Source organism: Urocitellus parryii, chromosome 7 (genome assembly GCF_045843805.1).
Source record: "Urocitellus parryii isolate mUroPar1 chromosome 7, mUroPar1.hap1, whole genome shotgun sequence".
In the NCBI taxonomy this organism is placed as follows: Eukaryota; Metazoa; Chordata; class Mammalia; order Rodentia; family Sciuridae; genus Urocitellus; species Urocitellus parryii.
The window spans coordinates 73,370,388-73,386,887 of record NC_135537.1 but is presented as its reverse complement, the minus strand read 5'-3'; the positions used below and the strand labels follow the sequence as shown (position 1 = coordinate 73,386,887).

Here is a 16,500-nt window from a genome sequence, read left to right as displayed (position 1 = left end):
TAGTCTTTTTAATATATTAGTCTCCAGTGCTTCAGATGAGGGCTTTTCTTATTTTATTAGGAATGTTGGTGACATATATATTGACATTCCTCTCCTTTTAATTTTTGGTAAATATACCCCATACTCTCCCAAGATGTTTGGTTGAGACTCTTTGCCAGTGGTTCCCAATCTTTTTATTTTATTTATTTTTTTGGTACCAGGGATTGAACCCAGGACCCAGTGGTGCTTAACCACTGAGTCACATCCCCATTAGCTTTTATTTTGAGATAGGGTCTCACTAACTTGCTTAGGGCCTCACTAAATTGCTGAGGCTGACTTTGAACTTGCAGTTTTCTTGCCCCAGCCTCCCACACTGCTGGGATTACAGGTGTGTGCCACTGCACATGACTATGGTTCCCACTCCTGGCTGCTCGCAGGCACCTATGGAGCCTGAAAATCTCTGATGGGTTCCCCTCCATTGACTTGGATTTCATTGGCCTCCATAAGAGCTGGACATGGGCATATTCTAGCAGTTCAGCTGATTCTAACCTGCTGCCAGGGTTGAGCACCTCTGTTCTGTTTCCTATTTGGGCCACTTGGGGCTTGTGGATATGTTTGCAAGAGTCAGAGGAAGACTCTTTGGTCCATCTTGTCTTCCCCAAAGGAAAGCCAGAAAGCTTGAGCAAAAATTCTGAAGAGTCCCTGCACTGGCCTTAGGAATCTGGACCCCTAGAGGGTGTCTCCCAGAAGAATGACAGTGGCACCAGGGAGAGTTCACATTGTGGCAGTGGGATGGGCTGGACATCAGGTGATATGAAAGGGTACATTGAGAATGCCCAATTCTAGCAGCAGCAAGCACCATGATCAGGCATGTGATGATGATGGATGGTCATCACATACAAGAGAAGTTCCTTGAGGTCATTTCATTTTCCTGCCAATAGATGATGGGATATTCTCATAGTTGATTCTCATTATTTGTGTTCTATGTTATGTTCTATGAAGTTACTGTGAGCACTGAATTAGCAAATCCTGAGCCATTGCTCCTAGAGAGAAATATGGAATTAGGTTCTTATGAATCTCTGGCTGCAACATTTTCATTAACTTATTGATACCTAACATTGTTTTAAGCATGTGTCTGCTTAATAACATCTTATCTAACAGACTGCAATAACTTAGAATTCGCAGCCGACAGTACTATGACTCATGCCTGAGTGAAGCTTATCTAACACACATATTTTCTCCATAAGGCACATCCCAGCCTCTTATGCCTGGGAACACTAGATAGAAATTCAGTGCTACGATTGGAGACCATTTCCAACAGCAAAATCACCAATCTTAAAAGGCACAAAAAGGTAGAAAACATGGCAATACATCAACTTCAATAAAGATACTTGTTTACAGTATGAAAGTAGAAATTAAAAAGGCAGAGTATCATCTTGCTCATCTTAGTTGGAAACATGGAGAATGGAAGACTCAAACATTTTCACTATTCTGCAATATGCATGTCGACAAATGAGCAGGCTAGTGTTGATCTTGGGCTTATAAATAAAATATAGGAAGTAGGTGAATTCATAAATACAGTACCTACAAAATGAGGAAACACTGCTCATAGCTGTGCATTTCCACACTTCCTCCTCCATCCTGTAAGTCACATTCCTTTTTTTTCTTTAAAGTCCTGCCTGACCTGTCAAGGCAGCCTTTGTTGATCTGCATCCTGCCTCCAATCATTCCATTCGGGGCTCACTTTAGAGAATATTGTTGGGACAAATCAGCCAATCAATTAACCATTCAGTGGATATTAATGGAGTAGTTTAAAGCCTTCTGCAGAACTTTGAGGATGCACAGTGGGAAATAAGTATGTATAAGAAGGAGTGTCTTCCCAAAGAAGAACTACTATTTACTAGTTTTTGTTGTTCTTATTGTTGCTGGGGATTGAATCCAGAAGGGCTCTACCACTGAGCTACATCCCCAGCCCTTTTTATTTTTATTTTGAATCAGGGTCTCCCTAAGTTGGCTTGATTGGCCTGGAATTTCTGATTTTCCTGCCTCAGACTCCAAAGTAGCTCAGATTACAGGTGTGTGACACCATGCCTGGCTATTTACTAGTATTTGAGAAGAGAAGGCTACACATGAAAAAAAAAAAGGTGAACAATGCCAAAGTACTGAACTTTAAAAGGGTCTACTTTAAATGAATTGCCTGCTATAAGTAGTATAAATGTCTAGAAAAAAAAGGCTACTAGTAAAAGCTTTAAATTAAGCTTTCTTGAGAAATGGGACTTTCGTTGGATCATAGGGAAAAAAGATAGATATATGGAAAATCCGTATTCAAGATATATGAATAGAGCTTGAGAAGTGTGAAGGGAAATGGTTGTTGCTTCAAAATAAGAATAAAACCTTAGGTAGGATGCTTGCATGTGAGCAGGTAAAGCAGGGGAGCTGGGTGCAAGCTCAGGTGTGGTTGATGCTTTATTTCTTACTCTGAGACATTTTACCAAAAACACTGACAACATTCCAGATGGATATTTTCTTTCCCTTTTTAATTTTTTTATATTGTGGATGAAACCTAGAGGTGCTTTTATCACTAAGTTACATCTTCAGTCCTCTTTATTTTGAGTCAGTGTCTCTCTCACTAAATTGCCAAGGCTGGCCTGGAATTTGAGATCCTCCTGTCTCAGCCTCCAAAATCACCGGGTTTACAGGTTTACACTGCAGTACTGGGCTTCCAAGGTAGATTAACATACAGAAGATATTTTGTATCTGTTATTTTTTGCTATTTGCCTTTAGCCAGCATCTCAAGGACTCATTGGTAGTGGTAGATAAGGCAAAGTATTTGAAAGATTATTCTAAAGAAAAGTACAGGATATGGACCCCAGGTAATGAACTACTTCACAGGATCCTTGATAGATTTAACTCATAGGCTCATCACCTTCCCAACATAATCTACCCACTACTCTTTAGCAAAAAACTGACTACATACCAGTGACCATTGTAAGTGTAGATATCCTTTTTTTTTTTCTTTTCATTTAAGGAAGTATAGTCAAGTGTGGCTTAGCAATGGGGACATGTCCCAAGAAGTACAGCATTACATGATTTTGTCTTTGTGTGAAAATCAGAGTGAACTTACTCAAACCTGGATGGTATAGTTCAACTACTAGACACGGCCTCTTGATGCAATCAAGAGATGTGGTAAGGGGCTGGGGCTGGGGCTCAGTGGTAGTGCACTTGCCTGGCATGTGTGAGGCACTGGGTTTGATTCTTAGCACCACATATAAATAAAATAAAGGTTTATCAACAACTAAAAAAATATTTAAAAAGAAGACATAAACATCAGATGGAGAAAGCTGGTGCTGGCTAACAGAGCACACTGTCAACTTTTCTTTTCCTAAATTTATGCTCTAAAATAATAATAAAAATATAGTATAGTAAATTCATAAACCACAACATAGTTATTTATTATCATTATCAGGTGTTTTATGCTGTACATAATTGCAGAGCAGGTTGGTCCATATCATCACAAACATCTGAGTATTGCTTTTTGCTACAATATTGCAGGACTACAATGTCATTAAGGCATCAGAAATCTTGTCAGTTTCTTTATAATCTTATGGGACCACTTTCATACATGTAGTCCATGGTTGACCAAAACATCAAAATTTACAGCCTAAATGACTTTTGTCATTTTTTGTACTCCTTTACTAATAACAAATGATTTGCTATATGGGATTTGGTACAAGGTGGCTGCTCTGACCAGTTGGACTGTAGGTGGGGCCAGCCTCTTAAGAATATTGTTAAGAAAAGAAAGCAACCCTTTAGAGCAGTGTCTGGCACTCACCTAGCCTTAAGTGTTTGCTCTTATTAGTACAATGGCCAAGTTTCCTATGGTGTCCCAGTCACTTCCTTGTAAATTCTACAAAGTAGTACAATCCCAGGATCCCAGGAAACAGGAGCTGGCTTGGAACAAGTGGGCATCCACAGTGACTGAGCCTAATTGTACGTTTGGGATGTGTAAAAGGCATTTATCCAGTTGAAACATGAGCTTGAATATGCAGTCCATTCTTTCTTTCAGCAAGCACTGGTTAGGCATGAGTTATGTGCCAAGCGCTGGGATACCCGTCGGCATGTAGAGTTAGCCTCAAATACAGCACCCTAGGTAATGTGAGCCCTCTACACAAGGCATTTCATGAGAGTTAAGCGTTCTTCTCTTCATTTTCTAGGGAGGGAACGGAGGCTTTCAGAAATCTTTAGTACTTGCCAGGCATTTAACTCAACAGCCATCCCCACTTCCCCCTCCACCGCCCCATCGAATGACCTGGATACGTCCGTGAACATTCTTTAAGAAACTTACTCTGTATTGATTAAAAAACAAAAAATCAAAAACGCAATGAGACCCTTAGTAACAATTCTGCTCTCCTTCTCTCCAGAGAACTCCAAACGTTGAACGGGGTCAGAGCATGCCCCCCACCCCTCTAATTCCAGGAGCACCCCACTTCTAACGCTTTGAGCAGTTAGATCCGAAAGGAAAGGAAAGGAGATGCGAGAGCTTTCGTTGCCCCTTTGGGTCCTTGGGAGACCTTCAGTCCATCCCTACTTCAGACTGTAGGATCCAAGGCTACCAGGTTGCACGGTGGGTCGCCAGGTTTCTTTGCTTTCAAAGCTCTGCGCGACGGCCACACCAAATACCAAACGGTCACTTCCCCGCCCTCCGGGCGCAGTATGCAAATCCGAGCACCAGGAAGTAGCTGGGACCTCTCGGCCGAGCCCAGCAACAGCCAGTTCCTCTCCCACCGTGCCGGCCCGCGCTGCCTCTCGCTCCCCTGCGGCGGAGCCTTTGGGCCCGACGCGCTGCAGCCTGCTGACCGCTGCAGGCGGGGCATCGGTCACTCCCGACCCCGAGCCTGCAACCCCTGGGCCAAGTGTCCGGCGTTCTCTGCCCGCCGCCCCTCACCAGGAGGGCTCCTCTGGGCTGTCCTGTCGCGCTCCCAGCTTTGAACTCAAGTCACCGTGGAGCTCCGCCGCCGCAGACCCGAAACTTTCACCGTGAGCGGGTGAGTCTCCGGCTTGAGCTCGGGGGTGCCCAGAGCAGGGGCCTGGAGGGACTGGGTGGGACCGCGGCTGTACCACCCGTGGGAGCCCGGGTTGCGGGTTTAGCTCCGGACCCTGGGCTTCGGCAGGGGCCGCGGCAGCAAAGATCGCGCGCCGCTTCCTGGCCTCCCCAGCGCCCGCCCCCGCTGGTGGAAGCACACAGATGCTTTAAACCTGTGGGTGACCCGCCCCATAGTGGGGACAGGACGTGGGCGCGGGCGACCGCGGGCGGCCGCAGGTGGCCGCAGGTGTCCGCAGCGCTCCCTCCCGCAGAGGTGCGGTGGAGGTGTGGGCACCGGGGGCGGGCGCACGGCGCACTCCTCCAGGCTTGGGCCCCCGGGCCGGCTGCTGTCCCGGTTCCGTCCACTCGCAGTGCGCCGCGGGGAAGCCCCTGTCCACGCGAGTCAGCACACAGCCGGGATCCCGGGGGAACTCCTTGGATTGAGCGATCGGGTCTCACCACTGGGGTCTGGGGCCCCAGAGGTGAGGAGTGGGGTTCAGAGCGGTCCCCTCTTTCAGACCTGCGGAAAACTGCCCTCCTTAGGGGCCCCTGGGAGGATGGTGACGTCGAGCGGCTGTGGCGGAGACTGGTGCTCACTCTCCCACAGAGCCGGCTCCTCTCCCCCTGCAGCCTAGCAGTCGGACGCTCTGGCTGGAGGAAGCGAGAGTTATTTTAAGAATTCAGGGGTTGCCTTTCCTTCGCGTTGGGGGATGGGTGTAAGCTCCAGTCCCCACTTTCCTGTGATATCTTGACCGACTGCGCCGGCTTCTTGATCCTGTGCATTTGTAATGTTTCTTCTAACAACAGCCCCACTGCCCTGTGAACTAATTAATGGTTGTGACTTTTTAAAAATTTATTTTTTATTTTTGTATATCCGTGGTGTGTGTGTGTGTGTGGGGGGGAGGGGATCAAACTTCTCTGCTATCTTAGAAACCCAAGTTGGAATATAGGACTTGGAATCTCCCAGCTGTGCATGAAGGTGGCCAATTATTGAAATTCCCTGTTTGATTTTTCTCCTCTTTTACAAGTGCCTACCTACCTCCACAGAAAACCCCTAGTAGGTACGTGGCATTCCGTAAATGGTATTGTTATTGTTATTTATTGCAACTACTTCTATTAATAAAAAAACGAGACTCCTTGGTTCTTCATAGTTTGTCTATTTTAAACCTAAGACTACATGTCTGGTTTAGTTTCTGACTTTACTGGTAAGTTGCTTAATACACACTAGAAGGCTTTACTGTCTCAAAGCAGGTCTAGAGCTGGGCATGGTGGTGCATGCCTGTAATCCCAGCGGCTCAGGAGGCTGAGGCAGGAGGATCACGAGTTCAAAGCCAGTCTCAACAACTTAGAGAGGCCCTAAGCAACTCAGTGAGACCCTGTCTCTAAATAAAATATAAAAAGGGCTGAGGATATGACTCAGAGGTTAAGCACTCTTGGGATCAACCCCCAGTACCAAAAAAAAAAAAAAAAAAAAAAAAAAAAGAAAAAAAAGAAAGAAAGAAAGAGCAGTTTCAATAGTCCAATGCACCCTAAGAACTAGCCAGTAAAGATGTTTGACCCTTGTGTTTTCTGCGCCTAGGAGGCTGTAGGGATGTTCAACATCTATAGCATTGCTTAAGGAATAGACTTTGACAATACATGAGCTTATGGAATTCTTCCAGAGTTAGGGTGAACCCTGATGGGAAATGGGCTGAGGCAGGGGATATCTAGTTGTTTCTCCATTCTCATTTGGAGGTAAGAAAGTAAGCATTTTGAGGCTTCAGAAATTTAATTGGATCTCAAGAACCTTTGATGACTGAGCCTCTTTGGCTATAAATGGGGTGACCCTCTTGCTGAGTGAAGGGTAGAAGGCAGTGGATGTGAGGTAAGAGAAAACAGGAGCCAGGAAACCCGAGTTTGGTTTCTTTCACAGTTTACTGGAGCTGTGATTTGAGATAAACCAATTAGGCCATTGAATGAGCCAGTGTTTCCTTCATAGCGGCAATTAGTCATACTATGGTTCATCCACATGTTTATGGGCTGTATTCTCCACTAGAATGGAAGCTCCACAAACAACACTTGTCTGTCCTGTCCAAAATGATAGCCTGGTGCCTGGCACATAGTAGGTATTCAGTAGAGGTTACTTGGAAGAAGGAAGGAAGTCCTGCCAAGAACATCTGGGGATGAAACAAAGCTAGTCCCTAAGGCATTTGAAGCCTTCTGGGAGCTTTCTGTCCAGGAATTTGAGGGACTTTGTTGAGCAAGACTGGTGTTCTAAATGGAAATGTCTGTTCAGGACCGGTCTTCCCTGCTGAATCTGTGGAGTAGCAACATGTCCCCTGATAAGGTAGTTGGCCCAATCTCTTTATCTTAGGATCTTCTTTGTTGCAAAGGTATGCAGAGACTTTGTATATCCAGAGGCTGGCTTTCTTTCTTTATTTTTTTTAAAGCAGAAAAGTGGTCTGGCATCATGTTGTAAATCAATGTCTTTCAGTTCTACCTGTATTTGTCTTCAGAAATAAATCACCAAAACACCTGAGATTCCAGTTGTTTCTCGTGAATATGTAGAATCGGCACTTAGCAATATGAAACCATATGACCATTTATACAAGCCTGTGCTAATTTTCTAAATAAGAATATAGCATGTACATGCCCATGGCATGGGACATGGTTGCTGCTACTCACTGACACTGAAGTCTCTGTGATGCATGGATTAATGAAAACAGTGAAGGGCCACCATGGTCAGTTGGACTCTGGTCAAGGACACACTGAGAGCAAACATGTCCTCAGATATTTTCTGGACAGATCTTGACAGTGTTGGTGCTGTACCTTATGCTTTTCCAAGGTGTTAAAGTTTCCTGAACCCTGACTTCATTTGAACCTTTTATGGTCTGTATAGAATAGGCAGAACAGATACGGAAAGGGAGATTCAGGAGCTGGTCCAAGATCACAGGCTAAGTGGCACCATTGGGTGTAGTAGGTGTGTTCTGGCTGTTCCCTCTTGTCTACCTTTGGACCTGTAATAGGTACTTAAAAGCAAAGAAACAAACTTATTATTTAATATATATTGTAGAAATGGAGAAATAGGGAATCATGAAGTCATTGTCTTTTATCACTGTGGATTTACCAGATCCAAGTAGGTAACTGCTCAAGACATAGAAGGAAACCCCTATTAAGCTGAGCACTTAAGCTCTCCCTCTAGAAATGAGTTTCTGTGTCTTTCAGCACAGCCTCCTGTGTGGGGGTATGGGTAGGGCATCTCCAAAAACTGCTAAGGTGACATCTATGTGGCTATTCTCCAAGCAGCTCTAGTGACAGTCTTGGTGGCTGTTAAGATGTTTATTGGTTAGTGCAGAAATGCCCAAGGAACATTAGGCAAAAGTGCTATAAAGTGCTTCTCCAAGAACCCAACCAGCCTTTTTCTATGGTTGTCATAACAATCAGAGCATCATTCAAGGTAAACATATAAGGTCAGGAGACAGGGCCTATAGCATGCATGGTATAACACACATCCCATTGTATGCTCATTTGCTATGTGCAATTCATCACTCTAAACCAATATTCTTATAATTCATATTCATTGCCTTCCATCCTTTAAGTTTGTTCATGGAAGAGGAAGTATTTTTTTTAAATAGTCAGAGATACTGAAATGTTCCTTACAGCTGCTTAGTTTCCTGATTTAAATTGTGAAACTTTGAGTTCACTCTATCATCATTTCTAAAATTTATTTTGAGTAAGTTCCCTTTGAGGGGAGACACACAAGGGTAAAAATTAGCATGGAAAGCTGCCAAGTGAGGGATGAGACATTGTGTAACACAGACTTTCTCTTATCTTTGGCTTAAATTAGCTGGAAGAATTCTCTTGAAATTTAGAATAGCAATAGGTTTGTCCAAGGTAACAAGTGTAGGGACCTTATTCTTTATTTTTCGACTTTTTCTTCATTTTTGTTCTATACTTCATTTTCCCTTCTTAGTGAATAAGCCATCAACATTCATTATTTGCCACTAAGTGATTTCTGGAAAGTCATATTTATAATCAGGAGATAGTTTTCATGGGGACAGATCTCTCTCAAAAGTGTTGTTTGTTTTACTGTGTTTTATTAACACTTGATATATTTCCAATTCCCCCTTCTCTCCCTCTGTTTGTCAGCTCTTTCTCTATCATCTAACAAAGCTTCTTTCAAACCAGGAATAGATAGGACATGAGTTTGACCAATTATGGGAAGAGATTATCAGTTAGTCTCATTATTATAACTGTTCATTACTCATCATACTGAGATCCCTCAATGATGTCTGACAAAACGACAAAACTGATGGGGATAAAATTATAGCAATTTCCTAATGGTCTAGTTTCTGGTTTATGGAGTTGTAGAACATTGGGAAGAAGTCTTCGTGGGTGTGTAGCTCAGAGTCTTTTAGTTTGTTTCATTTCCTTTTGTACAGTTAGTACTTCAGACAAAGTCAAATGCTGCTCTGGCTTTGAGCAGTCTCACCTCTCTCTGAGCATCTACAATCCCTCTTGTCATACTTTATTGGCCCCAAATGGTACTGGTTGGAAACTCCTTGAAAATGTGTTCCTAGTTCCCTCCCTCAGATCCATAGTGGTAAAACTTTGGGTGGGGAGCTAGGTGCCTTTGGGCTTCTCTTGGGTGCTGGGGAGAGTACCTAGGGAGTCTATGGGTCTGTGTTCACTCTGCCTCTGCTTGAAGGAACTAGGTCCAGTCTGCTTGGTGTTTGGACCTTGTGGGTGCCTCAGTCTTCCTGTAAATGTTAACCCCGCCCCCCCCCCCCCAGGGAGGGGAATGGAGAAGCTTGTCTGTCAGGGGGCCCCTGGAGAAGGAGGACCACTTCTGCTTTCCACGGGAAAGCTGTGTCACTGGAGAACAGAACTGCAGCCTGAGGGAGGAGCCCCAGGGAGGAGGGGGCAAGGAAGTGATACTTCCTCCTACTCTGAAGCCCTATGCCCAGTCACAGCCTGCAGCCCCCACTTGGCCACCAAAGTTGCTTTGCCCGTAGTATTCTTCACACCACCCCTTTTATGTCCATTTTTCGTTTGTTAGGCAGAAAGGAAGAAGGGGGGATGGAGGGAGAAATGAAGAGAGGGGAGATAAATCCACAGTCACCAGTCTACATCTCTCCCAGGCAAAGGCCACTGTGGCCATACTTGATTTTTTTTTAATTTTTAATTTTTTAAATTTTTATTAGAGCTTTAGGGTTATACATAGTAGTTGGATTCATCCCAACATATGCGCATAGAAATCATTTTCAGTTCATGATTCTCTCCTTTCCTTCCCCCTTTTTCTTCTATTCTCCCCACCCCCATGTTTGATTTTTTTTTTTAAACAGCAACAGAAAGATGTGCATGTTGGAATTCCCCATCATGGAGATGATTGCAAAACTCTAAGTAGATATTTTGCAATCTTTTAATGTTCAGGCAATATAATACTTTCTTGATCCTAACCACAATAGTTGAGGGCTATTTTGAAAATTACTTGAGCTATAGCCCCTTATTAAATTCTTGGGAAGGAGCAATGGCTCTCAAGCTTCTTGTCAGAGTCTGGAGCAGTCCTCTGAGCCAGGCTGGTGAGCTGCACCATTTTTCAGGGTATAAAATACAGAAGTGAGCACAGATATTGCACAAGCCCTGTCCAGGAAAGAGGTTTGTTAAAACAAATATGAATTAAGATACAGCCATACAGTGGAAGAACCTGTAGATGTCCTCAGAGGTAGCATTCAATTATACTTTTTTTTTTTTTTTTTTTAGTTACTTGGCTTTGAACTCAGGGGCACTTTACCACTGAGAAATATATCCAGCCCTTTTAATTATTTTATTTTGAGACAGTATCTTACTAAGTTGCTAAAACTGGTCTTGAATTAGTGATCCTCCTGCCTCAGCCTCCTGGATTGCTGGAATTACAGGTGTACACTTCTGTGCCGGACTGATCATACTTATTAATATGAAAAAAAAATTTTAAAGCTGAACATCAACTGATAAGTAATACTCTGATGCCATTTCTAAAATAAAATATTCATATATAAGACACAACTATAAGCTCTCTATAAAAAAATTATACTGAAGTTGTGTTTTGTGTGTTGTGTGTAGGGGGGTGGTGCTGGAATTGAACCTATGGCCTTGTGTATGTGAGGCAGATACCCTACCAACTGAGCTATATCCCAGCCCCAATACTGAAGCTTTAATAGTGGTTATTTGGGGGTGAATGCTGATTCTTTTCCCACTCATCCATCCATCCATTCATATTCTCTCTCTCTCTCTCTCTCTCTCTCTCTCTCTCTGTCTCTCTCTTTCGAGTGTTGGGATCCAACCTGAGGCCCAACACATATAGAGAAGTATTCTATCATTGAGCTACATCCCAGTCCTTATTTTAATTAATTAATTAATTAATTAATAATAATGTAAAAAAAAAAAGTTTGTACATGTTCAGTACAGATTGTGTGTGTGTGGTGCTGGGGTTGCAACCCAGGGCCTTGTGCATGCTACACATGTGCTGCACTACTGAGCAGCTTCGCCAGCCACAGATGCAATTGCTTTCTGTATGGTTTTTGTCTGCAGTTGATTGAACCCATGAACAAGGAACTCAGGGATACAAAGGACCAACTTGTAACTTTAAGCAGACCTGCCCTAGGAGAGCTGATGGGCCAGGAAAGATGTAAACAGAATTTTTTTTTTTTTTTTTTGATACTGAGGATTGAACTCAGGGGTCCTTTACCACTGAGCCACATCCCCATTCTTTTTTTTTTTTTTAATATTTTTTTTTTTTTGAGAGAGAGAGAGAGAGAGAGAGAGAGAGAGAGAATTTTTAACATTCATTTTTTAGTTTTCGGCGGACACAACATCTTGTTTGTATGTGGTGCTGAGGATCAAACCCTGGCAGTACACATGCCAGGCGAGTGCGCTACCACTTGAGCCACATCCCCAGCCCATCCCCATTCTTTTTTATTTTCTATTTTGAGACAGGGTCTTGCTAAGTTGCTTAGGGCCTTGCTAAGTTGCTTAGGGCCTCGCTAAGTTGCTAAGGCCAGCTTCCAACTTGCTATCCTCCTGTGTCAGCCTCCTGAGTTGCTAGAGGCATACAAACATGCACCACCATGCTGCGCAGAATGTTTTCTTAAAGAAGCTTCCACTGTTATGTTTAGTGTTCACTATAGAAGCTCTTTCCTATGCTATTGTTATTGTTATTGTTTGTGGTGCTGGTGGCTGAGCTCAAGGACTCACTTCCTCATTGTAGGCATTGCTCTCCCATTGAACAGCATCCTGGAATACCACCTGTGAGTCAGGCACAACATGAGGAGTTGGGGTACGAATCTGCATGTGTTGGTGGAAATTGGGAAGGAGAGGCCCTTATGTAGGGAAGAAGAACCTGACTGAGAAAGGACAGGATGGGATCCTGCAGGCAGCAGTGCTGGGATCTCTCAGTGCCACTTCAACTTGCTCTGGGCAGCTGTGATAAGGCTTGAGAGGTAGGCTTGGAGAGTCCTTGGCAATAATACCAATGATGGGTTTGATCCCATAAATGAATCGAATCACCAGAGCCTTTTAATGAGAAGCCATTAAAACAAAAGGCAATTTTGTACTAGCCTTTTTCATGACAAAGCATTTATGATGTAGCCAAAGAATGGAAAGACATGGACACTCCTTTATAAAGGTAATTAAGCAAGAGACTCCAAGGGACTTCCCCAGAGATTATCTGGGAGCTATAAAATAACATTTATTGCTGTTTGTCATGAGAAGCAGATGCATAATCACATAACGGTCACCTGCAAGTAGGTACCTGAAACCTGCCCTCAATAATGTTGATCTTGCCCTAATTTTGCTTAAACTTCTTGGTGACAGCAATGTTAGTGAAGAAACATGCCATTTGGAGTAGGGTGACTACATTTCTGGAGGATTACTAGTCTTTTCCATTCAATTTGAAATAGGAGAATATGCTGTAATACATCAGATTGGCATTGGAATTATTCTTATGGTTTAGAGTTTATTAAAAGCATCACTTTCACTAGAAATAGCAATATTTGGTTCAAACCAAGCAGCCAGCTGCATTTCAGGCACAGCATATTGAATGTCTACCATGCTCAATGCCTGTGAGAGACAAGGAGAGATAATATATCAAAGAAAAGTGGTCTACTAAGTTATATCTGAATTTCTGTCTACGCTTTACCAATTTATGACTTTGGGCAAGTTAGTTAGTCTCATCCTTTCTTCCTTTAAAAGAGGATAATAATGCTACATTCCGTAGTGCATGGCTGTAAATCCCAGACACTCAGGAGGCTGAAGCAGGAGGATTTAATTTTGAGGCCAGCCTCAACAATTTAGCAAGACCTTGAGTCAAAATAAAAAAATAAAAATAGCTGGGGATGTAGTGGAAGAGTACCCCTGGGCTCAATTTCCCAGTACCTAATGATAATAGTAAGTATAATAAAATTATTATTAGACACTGGGGATTATTATTATAAAAATCTCCAGTGGTATTGTTTCTGGTGCACAGTGGGTGAGCTGTATTTTACTACTTGATTGTGTACTTCCACCTTGGAATGGGGGAATTCTGTTCCTTCCTTCCATTAATAAACAGATAGGGAACAAGAAAGGTTCAAAGTCTAATGGGGGAGGCATCACCATCTTGCCTGGGAAGTGCTGCAGTATTAGAGAGGGCACAGGGACATCAAGAGTGTGATCAGTGTTGTCCTAGGTGTGTGTGTGTGTGTGTGTGTGTGTGTTTGTGTGTGTGTATAAGCAGCAATAAAGGGGTCTTGGGGCTGGGGTTGTATCTCAGTGGTAAAGTGTTTGCCTAACACATGTGAGGCACTAGGTTTGATCCTCAGCACCACATAAAAATAAATAAAAACAAAGGTATTGTGGCCATCTACAACTAATACACACACACACACACACACACACACACACACACGTTTATAAAATAATATGTATATTGAAAAAAGGGGGATGTCTTGGTTCGTGATGGCGCAAACATGGTGACCCAGCTGGTTTTGTAAGGGGAGAAAGAATTTTCCAGTTGCTGCCTGTAAGAGAAATGCAAAGAGTTAAAAGCCCAGAACGGCTGGGGAGCTTCATCCATTTTAAATAAGGAGGGGCTTCATGACCTGGGGAGTGACAATCACATTTGGTAATGGTCACATAATGCCTGGCTTCAAGTGAATTTTTAATGCAGAGTTTATGGTCATGAAGGTGGCACGGTTACAGTTGTTTTGTCTTTCTGGACCCCATTGATCTTTTGAATTGTTTGAAGTTGAACAGATGCCAAAGGTATAAACAAGAAATTTTAGGGTAAGGTGAATTTTGTAATTGCCTGTAAGCCTTTGTGAGTGTGTGTGTGTGTGTGTGTGTGTGTGTGTGTGTGTAATACGATGCTAGAGATTGAACTCAAGGCCTTGCACCTACTAAGCACATGCTCTGCTCCCAGTCCCTATGTATCTTCCATTCTATGGTTTTCAATTATTTTTAAAATTTTTAATGAATTTTTAATAACCACTGACCAGGGGCTTAATTGTAACTTTCCTTAAATTCCATTACACATGAATAATCTTGAACTTTAACTTTCAAGAATCTCGTAGAAGAAAATAATTCTCTATTGATTTGGTGAATGACTTTTAAATGTTACACTGTTGTTGCTTTGATGGATCATCAACAAAAGCTCTTCTGGGTACTCTTTGACAAGTGATTTGTCCCCTTCTGTGTCCAGGATTAACCACTGGGCTTTCAGAATCACCTGTGTTCCTTGCTGGCCAACATTAGAATCATAGAAATTTATAGAATGTAGAGGTTTACAGAACATATACATTTCTAACAAAGGTTAGTTGTCTGTCACAGGTAATTCTCATGCAGGTGACAGAATTGACTTCAGGAGAACATGCTGACAGGCATATTACTGGGGTTACCCAAAGTGGCTCATTTCATTTTTGGAAGGTATCTTTCCATTTTTCTGTTGCAGTAACAAAATACCTAATACTGAGTTGAGTAATTTATAAAGAAAAGTGTGTGATTACACTCCTGTAACCCAGGGACTGGGGAGACTGAGGCAGGAGGATACCAAGGTTAGGATTAGTGTTGGCAATTTAGCCAGACTTTGTTTCAGACTGAAATAAAAAGGGCTGGAGATGGAACTCAGTGGTACAGTGAGGCCCGAGTTCAGTTCTCAGTACTGCAAAATATCAGAAAGAAGAAAGGAAGGGAGGAAAGAAAGGGGAGGGGAAAGGAATCTACTACAGTACTGGAGGCTGTGGTATTCTTCCAAGAGTATGGCACTGGTATCTAGTTGGCATCTTGCAAGGGCTGCCATGGTGCCTGATAACATCACATGCCAAGACAGAGCAGGTGTGCTTGGGACAGTTCCCTTCTATTACAGAGCCACTCCTGCAAGAACCCACTGTGGTGACCCCACCATCTCCCGGAGGTCCCACCTCTCAGTACCATTAACATGTGACTTTGGGCATTCATTTTCCTAGGCATGAAATTTAGGGCACTTATCTATCTATCTATCTATCTATCTATCTATTTATTAGTTTTTTAGGTGGACACAGTATCTTTATTTTATTTTTAATGTGGTGCTGAGAATCGAACCCAGTGCCTCCCGCATGCTAAGCGAGAGTGCTGTGCTACCACTTGAGCCACATCCCCAGCCCTAGGGCACATATTTAAACCAAAGCAGAAAGCTGTGGATGTAAGCAGGATGCTTTTCCTCTCAAGCCACAGTCTTCGGCCCTTGGAATTTCTGCCCGTTGGTTCTAGTTCTGCCCTCTGGCAGTTCCACACTTTTGAAGTCAGCCCCTGCCTTGACCAAGTAACCACTCTGTGTGGTTTTACGTGTAGATGTGCAGGGATGTTACTGCCCAGTCCTCTTTCCCTTCCTCCCCTTATCACAGAACCCAGGCTTCATAGGATCCATCTCCTTAGACATTTTAGTAGAAGTTTTCTCCATCCTCGTGCACAGGATGCCCCTGACTGGCCAGAGTTCCTGTTCCTGTCTGTAATTGGTTTGTGAATGGATCTGCTTTGGATCCATCTGTAAAGTCATGTTCCATAGCCGGTCCTGAACTATAAGAATAAAAGGAGTGGGGGAGGGAGAGAAAGAAAGTGACAAAATAGAAGGGGGAGAAATAAACAGAGAAGTGAATGGAGAAGCAAGGATTGGAGCAAAATCCTGCAAGTGATCTTGGTTCCTATTTCATGATATTCAGGGTTTGGCTGTCCACTCTGTGCTGCGTCTACTCACACAGATTGGTGTGGGGTTGATGGTAATTGGGCTCCATAACCACAGTTTACTTAAAAGTGTGTGTTTTTATTGAGCACAGTGTGTTGAATGCTATTGGGTGCTTTGGAGAAGTAGGAACGTGTGAGGTTCCTGCCCTAGTCTGTGGTGCTCTGTTCTCTCGGGGTTGTTCACAAATCCAAATGCTGAGAAATTAATATTCTTTGGTTGTGGGTGG

At 43.2% G+C, this 16,500-nt stretch overlaps 1 protein-coding gene across 2 annotated transcripts in view; it reads left to right on the top strand.

The window, feature by feature from the left end:
- The first annotated feature begins 4,944 nt into the window (after positions 1 to 4,944).
- Lyn (LYN proto-oncogene, Src family tyrosine kinase) overlaps positions 4,945 to 16,500 on the top strand; it is a 117,673-nt gene continuing 106,117 nt past the window's right edge. For both annotated transcript variants that reach the window (XM_026394400.2, XM_026394399.2), the window contains exon 1: positions 4,945 to 5,024. The gene's annotated coding sequence lies outside the window, so the exon portion shown is untranslated. The remainder of the gene's footprint in view (positions 5,025 to 16,500) is intronic.